Source organism: Crocodylus siamensis, chromosome 8 (assembly GCF_052110815.1).
Source record: "Crocodylus siamensis isolate JL-2025a chromosome 8, ASM5211081v1, whole genome shotgun sequence".
In the NCBI taxonomy this organism is placed as follows: Eukaryota; Metazoa; Chordata; order Crocodylia; family Crocodylidae; genus Crocodylus; species Crocodylus siamensis.
The window spans coordinates 26,463,412-26,480,605 of record NC_143402.1 but is presented as its reverse complement, the minus strand read 5'-3'; the positions used below and the strand labels follow the sequence as shown (position 1 = coordinate 26,480,605).

The window sequence follows — 17,194 nt, the reverse complement described above, 5'->3', positions numbered from 1 at the left end:
TATATTTCTCATTTATTTAATACGGTAATAATTATTTGGATGATCAGTCTTTAGTATTTAACCCATATATTATAAAATAAATCCATATAAGCAAGTATTCTATGAAAATTGCAAACATTTTATTAAATAGTTATTATCACAAAATAGATATCCAATGTTTAACATATATCAATTATACACGCACTGTTTAATTTTTATTAAAAAGAAGTTACACAGTGCTGTACATTAGGACATTTTATAATAACATTTTCATTTTAATGCAAATATAAAACAACTGTAAGGATGTGACAGAGCTGGCTTCTTGGCTATCTTTAATGCTTTTTTGTCATGTGATGTTCATGACTAGCATCTGCCCTGTCTTACACAGCTGTTTTTAGGGAATGTTCCTTTTTAAAGCAGAATAGAGCTGAGTTGTTAATTCTGGTCAGTCCTGTCCTATTTTGTATGATTCCTGGCTCTGTTTTTCTGTTTCTCTTACCATAACCCTTGAGGAGCTGCATCTGTCCAATCAGGGAGTGCAGAAAGCTATCTAGTAAATTTATAAAGAATAGCCACAAAATGTGTGTTATGAAGAAAGAAAAATCCAAGTTGTATTTCTTGTGACTTAGCGGAAAAAGGAGCTCTGTAAGAGATATCAGTGGACATGCCCATCTAATATTTCTGTTGTAGGCCACCATGAAATAGCTGTAAACTAGGGGTTGCACTTCAAACTGTCATTAGATGAGTGGAGAGGAGCTGGAAGTCTGGCCACACATTCCTCACCCCTTGTAAGGACAGATCATGGTTGCTATCTCGGTGTTCAAAGAGGTACAGATACACCATGGGCGTGTCTACACATTCATTAATGCACAGTAGTTATTGCGCATTTAGTTTACTATTTGCTTAATGAAGTACTAACTACTTAGTGGTCAGTAGCTCTGGCGCACAGTTTTTTATGATGCTTACTGTGCAGTAACATATTAGCACGTTTTTTTCCTGGTACACTACTAAGCAGAGTTATTAGGCTACCGCGCATTAAGTATCTTGTGTAGACGTGGCCCATTTGCCAAAAAAATGAGTTAGGGAAGAATATAGGACCTAGCCATATTTATTCTGCAGTGACTGCCTAAGTAGGTGAGGCACATTGAGAGAGCAGGTTGCACTCTGCCAAGGAAATGGACAGCCTGCCTATAAATGGAAAAATTTTTACTTCTAGATGTCTCTCTTAGTTTTCTCTATGTGATTTGACTTTGATAAAAACTGATTTAAAGGGATACCAGAAGAGGCCAGCTGCAGCACACAAGGTTTCTTGGACCTACAAAATCCAGGAACTGTGCTGCATATTCTTGAGTGCCATCTACTGGCATCTTTTCTATTTAACTATACAGAATAGAGCCCTCCCATATGAGCTCTGCAGCAGCCAAAGACAGTACCATGCTTTGAAGGCATAAACAGAAGACAATAAGTAGTTTCCTTTTCCTATAAAAGGGCTGCTCTGTTCATTTAACTTTAAAGTTTTTAGGTTAAGTAAAATGAAGGGCTGTGGTACAAAATTATGGGAATTATGCAATACAACCACTGTAGTATGATTTTTTAGCAGCTATATCACAGAAGAGTGCAAGAGATGAAAAAAGTCTACTCTGTCCATTGAAATTAAAATGAGATTCAGGTAAGCAGGATGCAAGTACTTAAAATGCTATTTGGTCAGGACAACAGTGCTAGCATTATCAAAAGTGCAATGGAACACTTCCTTGCTGAAAGCAAAAAAAAAAAGAAGAGGGACAGATTCCCATTGTACATATGCCTTTAAATCCTCCAATCAATGTATTGACCCAATCCAGCTCTGTTACACTTGAAGATCATAATTCTTCAGCCTGTGGTGTTTTAAGTATAGCTGCTGGAAATGTTCATGTTCTACCACTATACAGGAATGATTCTATAATCACCACTCAGTAAAATATGACTGGATATTTCCTAGGTGTTTCTCAGTATTCCTTTTTTTCTTCATATATTTTAGTGTTCATGAAAGCTTCCATTTTGACAGCACAAGAGATTGAAGCCATCTATTTAGCTGCAAAACAGGTATCACATGGGCAGTAGCAAAGCAAGATTCCTCAAGCTGCTTTGCCATCACATTTGTTGTAATAATACCATCTATTTTTATCAGAAATTGCCCACTACGTGTGTTACAAAGTTTTAACACCAATAGAGGTTCATACAAGATGGATGCTTTGGATTACAGATATCTAGGAAAGATCTTGGGTACTTTTAGTTGTATTCAGACCCTTATGCATACCCTGAAGGATTGTAAAGTGCAGATAACATACATTGGAATCAAGACATTGCAATACTTTCAAAACATGCACAACATATTTCATCCCTAATGTAAATCTATTGCTTGCATTGAATGTAACTGAAGGATGAATTTTGTCTGTAGACTCTAAACCATACATGATTTTGACTGGAACTCTGAATATATTATCTGGCAGAGTGGAAATATAGTTTGTGTTTAGAGGTAATAGGATTGGCTCTTAATTGTTGGGCTGTCTGCTGAGATTTCCAACACATTTGCAATAGTTAAAGAAGATCAAAATAGGAGAAACAGCTCTCCAACACTGATAATTGTTGTGACAGGTCTCAAAGTCAAGAGAAAAGAGAAGAAATTATCTGATTGTAGCTCCTGCTCCTGAAGACAAGCTACCTAGCAAGCCAAGCAAAACTTGTATGAGCAGGAAGAGCTGTTGAAAAGAAAGGAAATCACATCATAGATGTACCTTAATCCTGCTACTAAAATTACTATCATTTCCACTTAATCAGGATGGAAGATCTATACCTCTGGAGCTGGTAGCTTTCTTTCTCCTTCTTGTCCCTGGACAGAAGAAGAAGAAAACTTTGTGTAGTTGTTAGGATTAGTCTTGTGGTTTAAATCTCTAGAGGCTAAGCTGTCTGCTCCCACCTGTTAGAGAACTGTACAGAATAATTACAGTGCTGTTTCACCTATTGAAATAACCTATCCAGAACTCCAGATAGGTTGAAGAGCTAGAAAGAAAAAAAACAAACCTATTTCTATCATTTTGTGAACTGGGGGATATATAGCTACAAGGGAGCTTTATTTTATTGGATTTTCTACTCGTAACTCCTCTGGGAGTTGTTATAAACGAATTTAAATGCAGGATTGGTTGGGCAGTGGTTCTGAACTAAGATGAAAGAAAAGAGCTCTTATCAGGTATGAAGGAGTCTCTCTCACATGACAAAGACTTTATGCTACTGCTTTCTCCTGTCACTGAGGAGTCTGTGCTTCTGAGACGACTCTGATCAGAAAAAAATCAAGAAATAGTGGTAGATCTGAATGAACTGGTGATGTTCCTCATATCCAGCCACTAAGTAAAATTAAAACTGGTATCTCTGGTGAATCCTGAGGACAAGATTAGGAGACAGGTTACCTGAGTGATTTCTCAGCATGGACACCAAACAGTATTATGCACTGACACCAAACAGTGCCTGGGATTTAGCGAATAATGAAGGGGGGAGCAATACGGTAGAAGGATACTAGAAGGATACATTCAAGGTGGCCAGTATAGACGTAAGTTCACAGACTATGCCACAGTTCTTATGGGGAGCATTTATTTATTTATCATTCATGTGAATACTTTATTGCTGGGTTTTATCAAGTTGATGCTGTGTTCTCTGTCTGCTAATATTTTCCTTGTTTTGTGCAATAATCATTAAACTTAGCAAAGTTAGATAGTAGTTACAAAGAGGTTTGTAAAGATTTTATCACTAGTAGGCTGCTTTGGTAAGGACCAGCAACCATGGCCACAATTTTATTTTGAGTAGCAGGCTTCCCAAAAATTAAATTTGGAAATGAATGTTCAGAAAGCATTTACTTACATGCTCACTAACCTATGAGCAGAGTCAAACTCAAACAGAAGATATGTCTTGATACGGAAACTACTGGGTGAGGGTCCATGGCAGGGACGGGCAATTATTTTGGGTGGAGGGCCGCTTACTGAGTTTTGGCAAGCCATTGAGGGCCACATGAGAGGCAGCCTGGGGCAGATAAATATAAATTTTTAAAATTTTTTAGGGGGCCTGTGGGCCAGATAGAATGGCCTGGCAGGCCATATCCACCCTGCAGGCTGCATTTTGCCCATACCTGCTCTGTGGTGATATACAAGAAATCAGACAGATATTCATAATGGCTCCTTCTGTCCTTAATGCCTCTGAATCTGTCACTGTTAAATGCTAAATAGCTATTAGTTTTAACACCTTTTCTTTTTAGGAAATAATGTCTTTATATTATTCTTGCTAGTAGCAGTTCCTGTTTCTCTTTGATATTTTAAGATTTACTTTATATAACTTTTATTTGCCATCATTCCTCTTCCAATAAACAAATGGAAAGTACTTACAGATTTGGTTCTGTACAAAATCAGCACATCTACTGTACAAGAATGGTTTGTCAAAAAAGTAACTGGCAGATATTTTACTTATTGCATGTAATTAGGGATCTGGGGCTAGGGTAAATCAATCATATCACTTCAGAAAATGCTATTGTAATTATTAACTCATGACAACAATAATAACTTCCAAACTGTTAACAAAAATACTCCCTTGTTGCTCATAAGTAATTTCATGTCAGTCAATTTTCCCTAAATTTTGTTCACTGAATCTGTTAATGTGAAAATAGTGTTTGTTTGAATGTATTAATGTATTTCATCAATAAGCAATCACAGACCTCATCAAAGGTGATGGAGGTGTTTCCTTCACACACTAACTGGAATAAAACAATAAAGCTTTTTATGGGAAAGATAGCTAAAACAATAAAAGCTGCTTCCCACCCAAGAGACTGAACCCCAGACTGAACTTCCTCTGCTCCTTCCCCATCTCCCCCCCAGTTCTGAAAACAGCAATAGGCTGACAGGCAGAGACACAAGTTACAGAAGATGTGATGTTTTGAAACATCTTCATCTGAACCCTCATGCAATAAGGGTTCTGATTTTTGCCTGACTGGCCATTTTTAAGCAGTCTGCAGCCATGCGCTTGTGTTTGGTCATGGTCTGTGGCCAGATCAGGTGAGAATTGTCACTTTTGTCTGCACCCTGAAAGAGAGTAGAAGAAAAGCTTCCTGAGGGACAGAAACAGCTAAAATCGCAAGTCTGAAACTGTGAGAAAGGAAACTTTTTTCCTACTCTGTTCATGGAAACAGGACTTTTCACATATTTTTGTAACTAATAGGACTGCATCACAATAATACCTAAGTCATATAATTTCCCTCCTAAAAGATGCAACTTAGCACAACAAAAAAGGAACAGGCTTTGTCATTAAGCCTGCATTTGGAGACTCAGGACAAGCAGTCAGAATTTTAGCACCTAGGATAATATAATGGCACAATCTGGCCCTTAATGTGAAGAAGAGTTTTTTTGCAGAAATATTAATAGGAAAGGACTTATGGGGTTTTTTCAGTCCTATAATTTATTGCACAATTTGTTTTAAGGTAACCTCAGAGCAGTGTGTGCCCATTGGCTAAAGAATTTAAACAGTCATTTTACCTTGCAAAATCTTCTGGTGGTTTTGTTCAGCTGACAAAGCATAACTATACTATCTCCATTGCTACCCAATGGCCTTTAGACCAAATTTTTTTCATGTTGCTATAGGGCTGATTACAGCAGTGCTCAATATTCTCTCTCAAAGCATCTCTTAAGATAGACTCCTGCATTAGCTTAACATCTCCTCCTCATTGCTACTGCTGGGCCTTTGTCACGCCTCTGTTAAACTTAAAATATTCTGCCTTAACTTTACAATCAAAAGGCCTCTTCACTGTTTGCATTTAGTCACTTTACAATCAAAAGGCCTCTTCACTGTTTGCAATTGCCACACTCCAGCAGACTTGATTAATGGAGTCTGCTCCAACACGTGCTCATGTATAGGTGCCCGGAGATCCTAGATTTAATGCACATTGACTAAAGTGCATTAATGCACATGTAGATGTGCCCAGTGTCTACACATGCAGCCCTATTAGATCACAGTAAACTAGTTAACTGTGCCATAAGTTAATACTTGTACACAAGTATTATCCTACAGTGGCATTATTTAGCACACAGCAATACACATGTAGACATTGATGGGGTAGCTGGGGCACAAGGGCACTTTAGTGTGTAGGCTGCCTGCTGGCTGGCTCCACACTGAATTACCCTCAGACTGCAGCCAGTGGAAACACGTGTGCTAGGAGCAATAAACTCCAGTGTGATGTGCACTGGAGATTATTGCATCACATTAATTTCACATGTAGACATGGCCAGAAACCTCTGTTTTGCTTCTTTGCTGAGTAGTTGCTCCTCTCATTCAAATCCATTTGTTAGCATAATTCTCTTGCTCTTTTAGATTCATATTGTTTTACAATTTCCATAATTTAAAAATCAATGGTAGTTTTGTTTCTAAAGGCCTGGGAATAACAGTGTCTACCTTCCATGTTAATATTCCAGCTGGATAACCACAATCTTTCAGATAAACAGCCACATTAAGTAGATATGAACCAGTGGTCAAGATCCTAGAGATTTTATTACCTAGTATCTTTCTCTTTTTCTGTTCCTCCACATGCATGGAATGGTAAAAAATCCCCTCCCATTTAGAGATGTGAAAAAATTGCACCAGGAAACCTCTGCCACCAATACCTTTTCCTCAGGCTCCCACAGTCTTGTCTTCTACATCTTACTCCATTCTGCCTGTAGACCTTCCTCTGCTATATCAGGGTCTGCAACAGTTCTTCCACAAGAAAGTTCTTTGCCTTCTTGTATCTGAAGTCACAACGGTAAGCTGTCAGAGAAATTCTCTACTGCCTTTCTTTATGACGTTTGATGGTCTGCAATATCTCTAGGCTGTCCTTAGCATCAGAACTGTGACAATCCTTAGACTTCAGGGTCCTTTTCTAACACAGAGGCCTGACAACACTGATGTTTCCTTCTTAGGTCTTCACACACAGTCTCCTAATACCCCTCCACCCCCACCCAATCTCTTTTAGATCAAGCAATAGAAGTAACTTCTATTTTCAATTTCTTTTCTTAGGAGATGTTACTTTCTGCCTGGTTGCATGCTCAGACATGCTCCTTAGTGGCTACAACTATCAGAAAGCCTGACCTTGAACAGGAGCCAAGACCCTGTAAGATAGGTGCTGATAAGACCTAGCCTTACCCTGAAAGGCCTTGTTACCTGTCCTTTACCAATTCCCTGAGCACTTTCAATCTATTTGTGTTATTTTTTCCCTTTATTTTCTGTGTTAGTTTCCCAGCATCATCCAAATCCTTTCTCTGAAAGGAAAAAGTCTGGTGTTTTATTTAGCTTTGTGCAGTAGCAGCTGTAGACATTTTAAGCTATAAAATCTTTCTTCACATGGTTAACACTGGGAGTAGGTGTTGTAATAAAGGTGAGACAAACGAGACTGATGTTAAGAAACTGATCCTTATTTCCTTGTCCAAGACAACTGGGAGAGGGTAGCAAAAGTTGCCATGTGCCTGCTACACATTGGGGTTCAATATCTTCTAACTCCAGTTACTACTGCAATAGTCACTGTTTACACCTTGCTCTCAAATATAGTTCTGGTCCCATGTGAAATCCAAGCTCATTCCTTGGAGCATGGTTTTATTAACTTGGAGATTTCAAAATAAGGTCACGTAAGTTTTTAGTTCAGACCTCCTCCCTGCACTCAGCTGACCTTTCAGTTCCTTTGACTAGATTCTTTGGCTCATATTCCAGGTTCTGTCTCAGTAAAACCCCACTGCCACAGTCTAGCCAGGTAGTAATGATCTATGTACCTGCCTCACTGGATCAGCAGAACCCACTTAATTTTCCTAAGCAGGATTGTACCTGCAAAGGAGTTTCAGGAACTGTCATTCTCCACATCTTCATATGTCAGAAGTGTAAGTAAAAACTTCAAATGATCTATCTATTCCAGTGGTGCTTACTGTTTTCGCCCCACAGGCCAAACAATCCAAGGTGCAGGAACAATCCAAGTCCCAGGATCAGGCCCTGTACCACCTCTGCCAGGCTAGTATCAGGCTCTGGAGGCTGTATACACCCTGCCCTTTGCACCTCTTCCCTCCCTCCAGTGTGCTGAGATAAACAACCCTGCCATCAGGCCAGGGTCAGGCTCAGGGCCCCATACCACCTCCATCTGGTCAGAATTCAGCTCCAGGGCCCATGCTGCACCTGTGCACTGGGATTGGGCCCTGCACCTCCCTGCGTGCCTGATCTAGTGCACAAGGCTATGGCCGCTGGGGTTCCCCACATATCCATGGGGAGACCAGCGGGTCAAATTACATGACACTGGGACTGGATATGGCCTATGGGCTGGGTTTGAGCACCCCAATCTATTCTGATCTACTACATGCCTTTTTTATCTTTCCAGTCTTTTTTTTATCATTCTAGTCCCTCAGAAACTGGTATGGTAAATATACCTTTAAGAATTTGTGAAAATTTGAGTGAGGGAATAAAGGGACTTGACTTAAGGGACTAGAAAGAATTGGGGACAAAATTGTAAAAATGTGTACACTCATCAGTGCCAGCTATTTCTCTGTAAACTCAGCCTGTACTGTATTTCTAGACTAAACATATAATAATATATTTTAGCAATTTTTTTATTGTAGAAGCTGGTTTCAGTTATTTTTGACAGGTGCCCAGTTGTTTTGATTTATACATTCAGTCTTGTGTCTTTCTAATCAAAGGTCACTGTAATATTGGTGTAATTCAACACAGTTTCAGAGTAAGTATTCTTTTACTTACCCCAACCTGCATCATAATGAACCAGTATTACATATTTTCAAGTCCAAAAACAGGCTTTTGTAATGCTTATTTCAAGATATTTTATCACCTTTTTAATTAAAAGGCAGAATTTCATTTGCTTCTAGTTTAGCTACTTTTTTTGCCAGGTACTCAAACAAATTATTGGGGATAGGTAGAGCTGACAAAACCAAAGTTAGTTAGGTAATCATTGTAGTTTGTGGTAATCTGAAAATCAGAATTATGTGGTTTTTATGTTTACAAAAGCCAACCAATTTTATTTTGAGCCCTAGAAAATTGACAGAAAGCTGATGAATTCTGAGATATGCTAATGTAATGCAAATAACATTATAAATTAACTTCTGATGCATCCTTTGATGCATCTCCCCAGTGGGATATACTACTTGCTATAATTATAATGCACACATTAGAATGAAAAAATAGCTTTGAAATTAAGAAAAACAGCACAGACACTTTAAAGGTACAACAGACTGGCAAAACAGTCTTCTTCAGCAATCCCTCACAATCCAGGATGATTGTTTTCCATGACAGTCTTATTTGTGGGTCCATAGGTGCCTGACAAGGCCAATCCAGAATCGACAGCCTGTTGCCACTCCAGCAAGTGTTTTTGTGCAGGGTGGCTCTGGATTCTTGATTTGGTTCATGCCATGCTGTTTCTGCCACTCCTGCTTTTCCGTGTCCTGTTGTTGGAAGGTTTCAAAGTATTGAGATAATGCAGCAGACTTTTCCTCTATTTGGGGTGGTCCTGGGTGATAGTCTCCTATGAATTGATGTTGCATTTTTTCAAGTTGTTCTTTAGGACACCTTGAAGCACTTTACCTGCCCTCCTCTTGACCGTATGCCTTGACTGAGCTGGGAGAATAAAACTTGCTTTGAGAGTCTGGAGTCAGACATCCAGATGACCTGGCTGGCCCAATGATGTTGATGTTGAATAATCATTGCCACAATGTTCATGGCATTTGCTTGCAAGAGGATGCTAATGTTGATGTGTCTATCTTCCCATTGGATTCAAAGATAGTATACACTAAATAAGATCTGTCACCTGACATCCAGCCTCATAGGCCAGTGAAAACAAAGCCTGTTCTCATTCTTATCTAAATCAGTTGATAGTTTAGGATAAAGTCATTCTGCAGATACAATTGCGTATGAATAATAAAGACAGCTTTTATTTTCCCACAGTATTTATATAAGGTGCAAGGCACTTAGTGCTTTGGAAAGGTGCTGAGTACTCTCACTGCTTTTAAATCAATGGGAGTCAAGAGCACTTGATGCCCTAGTCCAGGGGTGGCCAGAGGTCATATTCAACCTGGAGGGAGGTGGGCAGTGGAGTCCCCCAGGGCTCGGTCCTCAGGCCCATACTGTTCAATTTCTTTATCAGCGACTTGGACAAGGGGTGAATAGCACCCTGTTCAAATTCACTGATGACACCAAGATTTGGGGCAAGGTGGGCATGCTAGAAGGGAGGGACAGGATACAACTGGACCTGGACAGGTTACAGGGGTGGGCAAATGTGAATAGGATGAGATTCAATACTGACAAGTGCAGGGTACTGCACTTGGGCAGGAAGAACCGGCAGCATACCTATAGGCTAGGAAACTCCCTTCTTGAAAGCACAATGGTAGAAAGAGATCTTGGAGTCATTATCGATTCCAAAATGAACATGGGCTGCCAATGTGAGGACATGGTCAGCAAGGCTAACCTCACCTTGTCATGTATCCACAGATACATCACGATCAGGTCCAAGTAGGTGATCCTCCCCCTCTATGTGACATTGGTCAGGCCACGGTTGGAGTACTGTGTCCAGTTCTGGGCGCCGCACTTCAGGAGGGATGAGGCCAGCATCAAGAGGGTCCAGAGGAGGGCCACTCGCATGATCATGGGGCAGCAGGGCAGGCCCTACAAGGAGAAGCTAAGGAACCTGAACTTGTTCAGCCTTTACAAGAGAAGGATGAGAAAGGATCCAATGGCCATCTATAAACTTACCAGGAGGGACCAGAGGGGATTGGGTGAGACCCTGTCCCCCCGAGCACCTCCCGGAGTAACAAGAAACAACGGCCACAGGTTGATTGAGAGTAGGTCCAGGCTAGACATCAGGAGGCACTACTTCACAGTCAGGATGGCCAGGATCTGGAACCAGCTTCCAAGGGAAGTGGTGCTGGCTCTTACCTTAGGGGTCTTTAAAAGGAGGCTTGGTGACTACCTAGCTGGGGTCATTTGAGCTTAAACTTAGTTGGGGTCATAAGAGCCCTGTACTCCTGCCCAGGACAGGTGGTTGGACTACATGATCTGCTCAGGTTCCCTCTGACCCTACTTCTATGTATGAGTTACCCTCGGAGCCACATATAATTCTCCACCAAAGTTCAAGAGCCGGAGAGTGGGGGGTTATGGGGTGCTGAGTGACCCAGAGTGGAGGTGACCTGCCTCTCCCCCACCCGCACTGCTGAGCTGCTCTGGCTTTTCCCATGGGGAGCATACCCTGGGGTAAGCGGCATGTCTGCAGCCCCTGCCCCAGTAGCCTGGTGCCTGAGTCAGCAGTCCCAGAAGAAGAGAAGGAGGGTGGGTTTGGCGTGCACTCCCCACAGGGAAAACTGGAGCGGCAGGAGGTGCTGGGTTATGCTGTCCCCTTGAGCCACCTGGAGGAAAAGTGGGCAGGGCTCCGGCCAATTTCCAGACAGCTGCAAGTACACGGTTTGGCCACCATGGCCATAGTCTATTGCACTTGAAGTGCAGCATCTGTTTTTTAAAAGTTTGAAAGTCCTATGCTGTGGCTGTGCAGGAAGCAAACACATTTTAGCTTCTCTATTGCACCCAGAGTGTATCACACAATAACCCCACCTCAGTGGTTGACAACTTGATTGATCCATGTGTTCTCCCCTTAGTTCCAGTCCTAAGTTTCTGTTGTGAGTTTTTACTAGCAGTTAAGGGATGCTCCATGCCAAAACCTGGGAGTTAGCAGTGGAGGTCAGTGAAGGCATTTGAGCAGGAAATTTTTTGATATATGTGGGAGGGCAGACGCATCTGCTGGACCTACAAATTTACAGGGGGTGCAGCCATGCTCCCAGTGGCAGCCAATGATGACGTGGGTGCCTGATACTGAGAAGCGGCTGCCCACAGCATTGGACGCGCTTTGTGCATGTGTGCTGGCACCAATTGGCAGGCCAGGCTCCTCCCTTTAAAGCTGCTGGAGGCTCATACCAGGCCAGAACCAGAAGGGGGTTCCCAGCAGCATCTGGAATGACGCAGGGAAGCCAAAGGCCCCAGAAAGGGCAATTGGTAGTGGCCTTCAGCAGAAGGGCCAGTGCTGAGATGTGACTCTGAGGAGTCACACCAGTTAGTTGAGTGAGGCTGGTAGGATCCAAGTGACAAGGGATCAACCTGGAGTCCCAGTGAGCCTGAAAAACAAGAAGCAAGAAGTGATGGGTGACAGAACCGTGAGTGGAGAACAGGAGTGGTAGCAGCCAAAGCTCCTGTCCTTCTTTAGTATTGAATTACTTTAAGGTGGACAATATTATAACATAGAGAACTGAAGCCTGAAGAAACCTCTGATAGTGTCAGAGAGGGACAGAGAAAGCCATAGCAGGCACCTTCATATTTGATATCCATGAAACAATGGATTGGGGCTAGGCAGGGTGTAGGGGAGGTGGAGCCCCATATTCACACGCTAGGAATCAGGAGTGTCAAGCATCACTGAACTGGAAATCAGACAACATCCTCTAAATTCCCAGCTGGCAGGTGAGATATTTCAGTGGTCTGGATAATTCACATCGTGGACACGCTGTCAGCCCACAAGGCAGAAGGCAGCATGGCTTGTGTCATAAAACATAAGTGAGGCGCTAAAGAGAGGCATGGAAAGTTACAATATAAACAAGAGGGAACTAACTGCAGACTTTCTTTCTTACTTCTCAAATGCATTTGCTCCTTGGCCTTGCAGAGTTCAGATTAATTAAATTTTGGGATAGCTTGCAAAAGTGGGATATTTTGGGATATCCTTGGCAGCATCTGTAAGCTACATGGTCCAAATGCAAAAGGTTTAGGCATAGTAGTATTTCATGATATGGCATGATTATGGTCTTTGGAGCATTTTGCATGAGACAGAGTTTGAATTGTTGTTTGTGTAACTGGAAATTAGAGTTGAAGTACTTCACTAACATGCTGAAAAGTGCTGAGAGATACATCCAGCTGTGCCAGATAAAGCAAATAAATACCACTGGAAAACATGGGGCCAAATGTCTGTTCTATTTTAAATGCTCCTTTATCTGCAAATCCCAGGTAGTTACATAGATAATTGCAAAAACATCACTGCTTCTGCATTCTCACATGAAGAACACAAAGAAAGTTCTGTTTGAGGAATCTTTTTCCCCCCAGGAACAGGAATGAATAGTATAAAGGGGTTTGTATGGAGGCCACAGTTATTTTTGTGTAGCTGTGTTCATACATAATGAAAGCTGTTCCTCCTTTGACTCCTGTGCAAAGACCCATTAGTTTGACTTCCCCAAGACTGTTAGTAGAGGCAAAAATCAATGCAGGTGTCTTGTGGTTTCTGCTGCAGCACTAAGTGGTCCTGCATTCTTCCTGTTTTGCACCATTAACAGAAACTGGAGCCTTGGACATTAAATCTGCGGAGCAAGTCTTAATAAAGTTTGTATATGAATGAATGCATACACTATTCCTTCTTATAACAGCTCTCGTCCTTCATCCTAGGGAACATTCATTAAAAGGGAGAGTGCTTTTCCTTCCCTTGGATTTTCACTTTGGCTGGACTGATTTAATTTGTGGTTGGTGTCCACAAATGAAGACTATGTAGGAACAACCTAAGGGCCTGAGTCAGTGGGAAATAAGGGGAATTTAAATTAATTTAATCAATGGGAAGGTTTAATTCACTTCATTGGGCTTTGGATCAAGCCCTAATTGGTAGAGCCCAATAAACTATAAGTAAAACACTTACTGAAAGCATGAAGCCTGCAAAAGGGACTTCTGAAATGTAAAATCTTAATTGTAAATCGACATATATACGTGGAGTAGATGAAACTTGGTGGTTATTCTGTAGGTGCAAGCAATCATGTGATTGGCAATCCATGGACGTATGCTGAGTGAAGCTGGCTAGCAAGATAACGGTCAGTTAATAGGGCAGCGTTAACAAGGCAGCAGTATACATTGAAGGAATATGAAAATTCCATTGGCTAGGCACCCGCAGCCTGAGCTCTTGTGAATGAAATGTGATCAGATTGTTCAAAAAAGATGACACAAGCATGATATTAGAAAGTTTAATGAATACACCAATCTACTAGCCAAACACTCCCCTGGATGCCAGTCATTGGTAGAAGGGAAACTAGAGCCCATATCTTCCAATTTCTAGCCCCTTTCTTTAACCACTACAACAGATTGGAAGAATCAGAACTAGCTCTTTCAAAAGAGTTCTTGAAAAATATTATTTAATTGTAACCTATTATTGCTCAAGAGCTGTAAACTAACAGTTTTTTTCTTTGCAGGATTTGTCATAAGAAAAGATTTCAAAAGCAGTGGACTGTATCCTGGGTAAATGATACTCTCTAAAAATATAGAAACAAAAGACTTATTTTCCCCTGAGTCTTGCTCATCCACAGCAGTACTCTGTCAGCATATGTATATTGTATTGCTCGGATTCTCACATTATTTAACGGTGTAAGCTACTTTGTGTAGTTCCTTTATTTAAATAATTTGAAACTAGGTGACCCATTTATTGTCAGTCTGAATGCATATTGTAATTCACATGTAAATATTTTAAGAACAACTTTATATATATGGCCTACATCTAATATATACTCTTGAAGGGAATGGTAGTGTGTGTGCTTGTCCATCCCATACCTTGATAATTTAAGCTCTCCAGATAGCACTGCAGAATATAACACTTAGGTCATTAGACTGCCTTTGCATCTGCAATTTCAATCAAATAAAGACTATTTAGTCTTTCTTTCCCAGGTAATAAAATGAATGCAGAGATGCTGGTGTTAGTAACACACTGACACTGGCCACATACGTTCCATTTCTACTGGGACAACTGCCATTCTTCCAGTAGAAACCACAATTATTTAAATGATATTATATATTATATTATTATTATATATGATATCATACAGTATGTAATTAAACAGTATTTTGTAGTGGTTTGAGATTCCTTAAACTCATGTCCAGCAATGCTAAAAAGATTTGTTGCAATATTCTCAATAGAATCATCCTATATCAATAGCCTGACCCTCTGAAGGCCTTTCTCTTTTAAATCAGTGTTTCTCCTGAAAGAAAAGTTCAGATTTAGAAAGCATGAGAAAACAGCTTGTGCAGCTTTCTTAGGTGCACCATTCATTTCACTATCATGTTAAGATATTAGAAACCTTTTAATGATTAAAACTCTGTGATGGAGTTTGATGGATTTCAGAATAACTGGAAAATGCCCCACTATGTACTCTTCATATTGGGTAAACCTCGAAAAATAGGGTTCCCTAAGCAACTTGAGATGATCCTGTCAAAATTAGCAGCTGACAGAAAAGCCTTGTCTTTGGGATCAAACCTAGATTTTTAATTTTCCTCTGAATTAGAGAGGGAAAGCATGCAGACAAGTATATCTAAATGTGGGCTGATTTGAAGTATTTCTGTAACTTATCACATGTATACCTTCTTCAGCATAGGTAATGTCATAGACAAATCAAAATATTAGTTGAACTTTTCATATTTTTTAAATTTCCCTTTGCATATTAACAAGATAAATTTTGGCCATAATCTGTCATCCAGAAGATGCTGTGAGAAATCAGAACTTACCCTAAGTCTGATTTTGGCCTATTGTAGCCATAATACCACAGTCCTGAAGTCCAAGAATCTAAACTTGAAACTTCTGCAGTGAGGAGGGAAATGTGTTGTTTATCCAGAGTACTAGAGTAGAGTAGTTAAGTGGAAATCCTTTCTGAAATGGAACAGATTAGGACTTAAATCGTTGTAGCAAAAATACAGAATTAAACTTGTATTATCTAGAACTTCACTTACCTGTTTTTAAGTTCTTGGACTGAAAGTATGACAGTGAACTATCAGTTTTCCACCATTTGCACACTCATCTTATAGTAATATCATCCAGATCATAGTTCATAACTTGATGGAGAATATTTAGAATGAGAATGTTAGGTGCTATGTGTCCAAAGCCTTACTGAAGTCAAGACACATCATATCTGCCTTTCCACCTTTATCCAGTGGTGAGTTAGTTGGTTAAGAAAAAAAATAGATTAATTTGACATGATTGATTCTTGAGAAATCCATGTTAGCTGTGTTTTATCACCTTATTATCCTCTAGGAGCTCATATAATTTCCTGGGTCTTTCTTTTTCACTATTTGACCTTTTTAGAGAGAGATGCTATATTTGCCCTTCTCTAGTCCTCTGAGACCTCTGCCATCCTGTATAGGTTCTTGAAGATAAAAGCTAATGGTTCAGAAATTGCAGCTGGGTTAGGTGTCTAAATAGGTGTTCAACTGTACTGGAAGATTTTGACCAAGCATTTTGGTATCATCTTAAGCAAACATAAATAAAAGGAAAATGTGTATTATACTGAAGCTAGAGCCATGTATCAAGAATGTTCAGCACTCTATTAATCTGTTTTAGACAAGGAGAAATCAAGCTTTATTGTTAAAAATAGAATTTAGTTAACTTGCTTATCCATTTCTTTATGTTGTTTAGCATATGTTATTGAATACAGTGTAGAACAGTGTGTGTCAGGATGAAAACCAAAATTCCCAAATGCATTATAAAGTCTCTCTATCTGCTGAAAACTATCCAAAACAGTAGGGAAATCATCCAATTTTATTCTTGGTAGAAATAATTTGTTCATTACCATATTTGAAAAAGTTATTGACTCACAATTAACTGGTCAAAACACCAACAGCCTGAAAAGAGAAAGACATGGAGGCCAGGAGGCCACTTATTGTGCTGTAGGTGCGCAGAAAGAGATCTACAGCCATAACCAGAAAGATGATCAGGGCACATAGAGTGCTGTAAAAATGGCAGATCCTGCTCTAAAATAACCCTGGATGGATGTGGTATCAGACTTCAGCGCTGTAGGTTAGAGCACTGTAATGAGCATCATGACATATTTAGGTGACATTTTGCCAGCAACCCAAAGGATTTCCAGCTTGTCTGGGGAAACCAAATGCACGTGTAAAATCTAGATTGTGAGAAGCACTTACACTGTCTGTGCTCAACACAGGATGTGGGACCAGAAACTCATGAGACCAGCTCAGACACAAACGCATTCGATGCATTTAATGGCCCATGAAGAAGAAGAGAGTGTTTCTCTGTTCTTGTATCCTAAAGCCAGTCTCTAATTATTCTGGTCACTTAAGGAAAGGTTTGTAACTATGTGCATTTGATAGAAAACTAGTTTAGACAGTCTGTTAAGGAATTATG

At 40.3% G+C, this 17,194-nt stretch overlaps 1 protein-coding gene across 1 annotated transcript in view; it reads right to left on the bottom strand.

Annotated features, from left to right (window-relative positions):
• The window catches only part of LOC149858241 (connector enhancer of kinase suppressor of ras 2-like), a 762,411-nt gene that overhangs the window by 678,117 nt on the left and 67,100 nt on the right, over positions 1 to 17,194 (bottom strand). The gene's annotated exons all lie outside the window — the stretch shown is intronic.